Source organism: Coenobita brevimanus, chromosome 33 (genome assembly GCF_032717465.1).
Source record: "Coenobita brevimanus isolate Jiangsu-jjx chromosome 33, ASM3271746v2, whole genome shotgun sequence".
Taxonomy (NCBI): domain Eukaryota; kingdom Metazoa; phylum Arthropoda; class Malacostraca; order Decapoda; family Coenobitidae; genus Coenobita; species Coenobita brevimanus.
Window position 1 is genome coordinate 45,708,652 of NC_136986.1, and position 7,836 is coordinate 45,716,487.

Here is a 7,836-nt window from a genome sequence, read left to right on the forward strand (position 1 = left end):
GTAATATGTTAATGAAGGCTGCTAGTAATTACCTTCAGTATGATAATTCTTATTTAAAGGTAGCAGCAATGGTTAATTAAGGATGTAAGGTATGCAGTCCTTCCAGTTCAATATACTATATCTCCAATCAGGCTTTATCCAGTGTCTCTCCTACACATGTTAAAGAATGTCATATGGGACTCTAAGTTTGAAAAGTCTCTCCTATGCTGATTAACTTAGTTTAAAGGTAACAAGAATGGCTTAATGAAGCCTGTCCCTAACCCCTTCAGTCCAAAAGCGCTCCTATCAACCTTTAATTACTTTCCTACTGAACAGGTTCCTGAAGGTTGTAATGTGACCCTTCCAGTTTGAAAAGTCTTACTCAAGCTGAATAACAGTCTTAAATTAGCAAGAATAAAGGCTAATCATTGGAGCAGTTTATGCCCTGTAATCCAAAAGATGTAGTTATATTCTCATTTTACTATCTATTTCTACCACCAGACCATCATATCTAACTCGAGACAGACATATAGTACTGTATTAAAGGGATTAATGGAGGAAGAACAGGACTGAAGAGTATTGTATCGGTGCTGTAATAAGAAGGGGTAGGACTTTGGGCTATGTTTAGTGTCCACTGTTTAGTAACTCTGCAAGTGTATTCTGATCATTACTTGTTCGCTTTAACACAAGTCTGCCTAAGGAGTCTTTCGTACTGTACACATGGTGTTAAGAGGGACTCCTTCGTGTGGTGGGACTGATATAATCATGTGGCTTAACTACAGTACAAGGTAATACAAAATTATGTCCCTCACCACCCTCTTTTTCCCCCAGACCAGTTTTGGCGCCAGCAGTCCACCAAATTCACATTCAGATAAGCCTACGGTTACTACTGCTGGTTCAGTACAACCTGCCAAATCCGAACATCCAATTTCCAAAATATTTTTTCATGATATAGAGGGGTGTTGATGTCATGTCCTCACGCATTCAAGGTATAACTGAAGACTGAGTTCTTTTGTGGACATGTTTAAGAGCAGATAATAAGTTACTAATGCAAGTGCTTCAGTTTACTTATTGTTCTCAATCGCCTTGACTACATTATTTGTTTCACAAGCCATTTCTCACAGCTGCCATTATGATTCCACTTTCCAAAATGTTCCATTTTGCATAAAGCCTTTGGACCTAGGCATTTTGGATCTGAAAGGTTGTACTGTACACCTGCTGCTACTGTTCTTCTTAGATGGATACAATAGTTTACATATCTATTGTCATTATCATTGTGGTAGGTGGTGGCGACCATCATCCACTCTCTTGATGTAGTGCTGCCTACTCCTTCCTTAGTCTTTATCATTCTTTTTCTGTGCCTGCCCTCCTCTCTTCCTATTTCTCCCATCTTTCCTGTCACTTCTTATTGCTTTTCTTTCCTTTACATGTGGCTTTACATTGAGTGACAAGCCAAATGGTTTCCTGTAAGCCAGGAAACCATTTACAACGCTGGGTGGTAACCATATAACCAAACCATACGTGCTCCCTACTTGTCAACAAGTGGGTTGGTGGAGGGTTAGTGCCCCTCCCCGTAAAACAAATAACTCAAAGTCAAATGGCCACCCCTTGCAGGATTGTGGCGTCTGGCAATAGATAGATAGATAGATAGATAAAAAATACAGTCTCATCATACTTCTTTCACGGTGTAGGATCCTGTGGCTAGGCTAACCTAGTCCAATACATGTAAGGGTAGATGACCTGTCTACATCCCTTGGTGGTGTTAAAAAAAAAAAAAATCCAATTGCTTCTCGGGGACAAAGCCATGCATGGATGTCATTCTGACTGGGCGTTCTAACCCCTAGATGTCCTTTTCCGGCCGCATGCCCTTACTGGCACCAACCTGTGTCATTGTAGGGTATGGGGTGTGATACATAAAGTGCATGTATGGTAGTGAAGAGCAGGTAGTTATAAAAATGTTTGGCAGAGTATGCTGGCCTACCCTCTATGTTAGTGACACTGAAAAATGTCAAGGGGGAGCTCCGGCTCTCCCTATCACCAGCTTTTCCACCTTCCTTGAGAGTACAGTACTGCCCTCACAGGCTGGTACCATACTACAGCCTGCTCCCGATATTAATTATAATAATAATACATTATAATAAAGGACATGGTAACTGGAACTTGGAATGTAAGGGGAGCGAATGATGAGGTGAAAGAGAGAGAGATTGTCCGGGTGCTTGAGGGTGCGAAAGTGGATGTATGTGGAATAACTGAAACAAAATGGAAAGGAGAAAGTGTGAGAGAATGGGAGTATGGATGGGGTATATGTGCAGGAGTAGATGAGAATGAGAGGACAAAGGAAGGAGTATATATAGTTGTGAGTAAAAGATGGAAGAGGAGCATAAGACAGTATGGATCAGTTGGGTCAAGGATTGCGTGGGTAAAGTTGAAAGTTGGAATACAAATGTGGGCGATTGTGTGTGTGTATGTGCCAACGCAAGATCGTGCTAGAAGAGTGAGAGAAGAGTTCTGGACAAACGTAGAAGTGTGCATGGAAAAGTCTGGAAGGAATGACAGAGTGTTTTTGATTGGTGATATGAATGGTAAAGTTGGGAATGTGAAGGTGGATGGAATAGTTGGTGAGCGGGGTGTGCCTGCTGAGATAGATGAGAATGGGAGTGCGTTAGTGGACATTTGTGCTGGGAGGGGGTTGGTGATAGCCAATACCCTCTTCAGGCATAAAATGATCTACAGGTATACATGGCGAGTGATGAGAAGGGTGGGTGGTGAACTGAATGAAAGGAAGGCAATGATTGATTATGTGTGTGTGGATGAAAGGATGCGAAGATGTGTAAAGGATGCAAGAGTGTATAGAGGTTGGGGAAGTGGACTTTCTGACCACTACTTGGTGGTGGCCAGAATTAGGATTCAAGTAAGATGGAGGAATAGAAGAAGGGAAAGACGAGAGGAAGGAGTAGTTGCAAGGAGAGTGGAAAGGTTACAAGAGGATGAGAAAAAGGCAGAGTATAAGAGAGAAGTGGAGGAACGATTGGGCAAATATGAATTGGAGCAGATGGGAGACGTGGAAGGTGTGTGTAGGATATTTACAGAAGAAATATGTGCAGCATGTGATGTGGTGTGTGGAAGGAAGAGAAGACGGAGGGGGGTGCAAGGAACGGCGTGGTGGACTGAAGAGGTGAGACAGGCTGTGGCACAGAATAAGAAAGCATACAATGAATGGATGAGAAATTGGGGCGTGGAAGAAGTTGAGAGGCGGAAGAGAGAGTTATATGTAGAAAGAAAGAAAGAGGTTAAAAAATTAGTAAGAGAGAGTAAGAAGAGAGTGGATGAGGAATTTGGAAGGAATTTGAGTGTAAAGTGGAGGGACTGTAAGAAAATGTTTTGGAACGAGGTGAAAAGAGTGAGACAGGGTGGAAGTGAAGTTAGCAGGGGAGTGAAAGATAAAAATGGTAGATTACTAGTGGAGAAGGGAGAAAAAGTGAGCAGATGGAGAGAACACTTTAAGGAATTGTTGAACATAGAGGATGGAAGTAATGCGAGTATAAGTGGCTGGGGAATGGCTGGGAGGAGGAGGGAGGTGAGAAGACAGGAAGAAATCAGTAGGATAGAAGTTGTGGAAGCAATGAAGAAAGTTAAATCTGGGAAAGCCCCAGGAATTGATGGAGAGTGTGGTGAAATGCTGAAGCATGGGGGAGGGATAGTAGTAGAATGGATGTGGAAGATGTGCAGATTGGCCTGGGAGGAAGGTAGAGTCCCGGAGGATTGGAAGTCAGGTATAATTATTCCCTTGTACAAAGGAAAAGGGGAAAAAGAAGTGTGTGGTAATCAAAGGGGCATTTGTCTTCTTAGTATAATGGGAAAAGTGTATGGTAGGATACTTATTGACAGAGTTAGAGAAAGAACAGAGAAATTAGTTGGAGAAGAACAGGGAGGCTTTAGGAAGGGAAGAGGTTGTGTAGATCAGATATTCATTCTTAGATCTTGAGTGGAAAAGTTTCTAGAGAAGGGAAAGAAGTTGTATGCGGCTTTCATGGATTTGGAGAAAGCATATGACAGGGTGGATAGACAAGGATTGTGAAAGTGTTAAGAATATATGGAGTAGTTGGGAAGTTGTTGAATGCTGTGAAGAGTATGTACGATGGTGTGAAGGCTGCAGTGCGTTTGGATGGTGAACTAAGTGAATTTTTCTCTTTGAAAGTTGGGTTGAAACAGGGATGTGTCATGTCTCCATGGTTGTTCAATCTGTACATGGATGGGGTAATAAAAGAGGTACAAGGTAGGGTAGTGGATGTTGGAGTGGCCCTGGTGAAAGAGGATAGTGTCTGGAAACTCCCTGTACTGTTTTTTGCAGATGATACTGTGTTGTTGAATAAAGACGAAGGGGAGCTGCAAGGCTTGGTGGATGAGTTTGGGAGAGTGTGCAAGAAACGGAATCTAAAGGTGAATGTAGGGAAGAGTAAAGTGATAGTCTCTGAGAGAGGTGAAGTCAGTGAATATACAGCGAGGTTGGATGGTGAGGAATTGGAAAATGTGAGTACGTTTAAGTACTTGGGTAGTGTGATGAGTAAGGATGGAGGTTTGGAGGGTGAAGTGCTTGAAAGGGTACAGCAGGGAAGAAAGGTTGCTGGTTCTTTGAAAGCAGTGATAAGAAACAGGGAAGTGAGCATGGAAGTGAAAAAGTTACTACATGACAGTATTGTGATCTAACGTATGGAAGTGAAGCTTTGACGTTGTTGGAAGGACACAAGTCAAGAGTGAGAGCAGTGGAAATGAGTTATTTAAGAGGAGCCTTTGGAGTCACATGGAGAGACAGGCTGACGAATGAGGATATAAAGGAGCGTTGTGGTGTGGATGTGGATGTGATAGGAAGCGTTATGAGAACACACTTAGGTGGTTTGGCTATGTGGAGAGGATGGAGGGTGAAAGACTGACGAAGAGAGGGTATGTGAGTGAGGTGGAGGGGGGAAGAGGAAGGGGGAGGCCGAGGATGAGATGGAGGGATGGGGTGGAGAGGTATATGAAAGACGGGGGTGTGAGTTGGGAGCAGGGCAGTGAAATGGCGGGGGACAGGGCGACTTGAAGGCGATTTGTTTGTGGCCACCCCAAACGGGATTGAGGCGTCTGGCAATAGATAGAGATAGATAGAAGATTAAATAACTAAAGCTAACACTGATTTGAACTAATACACATCTGGTCCACAGGTCGTGCTGGAGTCTGCTGCCTTGACGCTGCTTCCTTGCCACACTTGTCATACCCTGCTGAAGTTTGATCTGCCCTGCCGTGAGAAGCCTGACGGTGGTGTGGTGTCTTCCCCTACTCTGAGATGCCTGGTGGTGGTGTTGGTGGTGGTGGTGGTGGTGGCGGCGGCGGCGGCAGCGGCGGCGGCAGCGTGTCGTGTCTTCCCCAGCCGTGAGATGACTTGCTGCAGCTGCTGGTGATCTGCCCTGACCTGCCGAGAGAAGCCTGGTGGTGATGGTGTGATCTGCCTTGCAAGTCGGGTCGCTCCCCTCCAGGATGTTCTGTGGACAAATGCTACTTTTGAATGCATATTTTATATTGCTGTCTCTGTTACTGTATTCTATACTGAAGTATTAATAATGAAAACTTAAATTTTCTGTCTTGTTTCATTACCTTTTAAACTGTGGCTTTGACTTAATATAGGTGATAAGTATATTGCGCTCTGCAGTCTTGTGTGTTCTGGGGACGGCTTTTGTGATGAGCTAAGACATTCTGATCGCTTCACCAAATTACTACTCAGCCTTGTGATCGTGGACATAAAAGATTATACAATACAATGATATACAGCTAAGCATAAAAAAGGTTATGGGAATTCTCCACCATGCAATCAGTGGACCTAAATTAAAGCCTACATTATAAAGCTAAGCCTGAAGAGGGTTGTGGGAAATAGATAATGATGCAGGGTAGACACTGGTAATGTTCACTGAGCCGTACCCGCAACACACAAGAACTGGGTGGCGTAATATATGGACCACCTTGTATAATGAGAGGCCGTATGTGTGTGCTGACTCACAAACTTGCCACCAATGCCCCGTCATAACTATTATTGTGTCTTGTAGGAAGCACAAAGAAAACAGGCCACAGAATACCTCCTTGTCTCTTGTTCCTCCTACACAAACATACACGCCTTTCACTTTAACTTGGCACAGAGTTTTATTTAAAGCATACCAGAATGTCAGGCAGATCAGTAGCAGAAGTAGACAATACTACAGCCCTACATTCTTTCCACAGCACTCATTCGTGACTAACATCATATTCTAGTGATAACTATCGCTACTACTCGGCAAACTGTATGGAAACTATAAGCTATCTTTCTATTCATCTATCTATAGCCAGACGACTTAATCCCGTAAGAGGTGGCCACAAACAAGTCGCCTCTATGCCACCCTGTCCCCCGTCATTATGCATCACTCCCCCTAATTCACACCCTCTCTCATATACATCCCAACTCCATCCTCCACTTATAAGTAATACATTAAAACAACCGTGAATTACTGCCGCACAAGCTGAACCGTAATCATATCCAACACGAACACGAAGGAGCTTTAAAGAACAGAAAACAAAACCTTGATAGCAGAAGACACTAAGACCACAAGTACTGACAGCCTCCACCAAGAAACATAACTAATTTCAGTCAGAGACCAAGTGAATATGAGAGGCACACAGTTCATCACTTCAGCTCAAGATACGTCCCACCTTTGTAACCTTATGTTGCATCATCCTCTCCACAAAGAAACAAAATCGAACAACCGCCCATAACTACACAGATTATCTTAGCAACATATCCGCTCCTCCACCCGACTCTACACTTCTCAGACACATACCTAAACTCACAAACACCCCAGTCAGCCAAAACTTTCTACCAAACACATACATAAACACACAGACACCCCAGTCAGCCAAAACTTTCTATACCAAACACATACATAAACACGCAGACACCCCAGCCAGCCAAAACTTTCTACCAAACAGCATCCTTCATGTGCCACCACCAGGCATACACCCTTCAGACACTACCGAACCCAGAGACACGAGTACACCAACCTTCCCTGCTACAATACTAACACAAAATATAACACACATACAATCCCATGTGATCATACTGCAAAGTGGCACCCCCACACCACAGCACACCCTCTCACTTCCTGCACCACACCACCACAACACAGACAATCCTTCAATATAACACAGGGTTCACATCCAGAGGAGCCTAAGATGTAACAAGAACAACAACAACAACTCAGGCCAAGTAAGAGTGAAACGAGTATAGTTACGAAAGGAAAATTATTTCGAGTTATTTTGTAAGCGCTTCGGGAGCATAGAGTTACAAGGCCGCAGGGAACGAACTGCATACCGAGGGTTATAATACTGTGGCGGCTTAGGGGGCTTTATACCACCTTTCTTCAGTGATTTATTGTTCAAGCAAGCGAGCGTAGAGAGCAAGAAAGCGAGAACACTATATGAAATGGTATAATAGGGTGGCAGAGAAATCCGCCAAGACTGTGTTGTCTAGGAAACTATTAAAGCCACAACAGATCTATGGACATCATTAGAAACCTATTAAAAAAAACAATAGGAGTTACTTGAGGGACTTTTCTCAAAATTTGCCGCGCCAGTTCTGATAAAAGGAAAATAAACGTACCAAACTGAGCACCAGAACCGAGTTATTTTAGTTTTTAAAACTACTGCTGATCTGTTCAGACAGCTGGAAAGCTTATGAAGAAGCAATTGATACTAAAGTTAAATAGACTTAGCTTTTAACATCAAGCGAGATGGATGGATGGATGGACGGATGGGTGGATGTGGAATCGTGGATGCTTGGACCGATGGTAGAGTTCC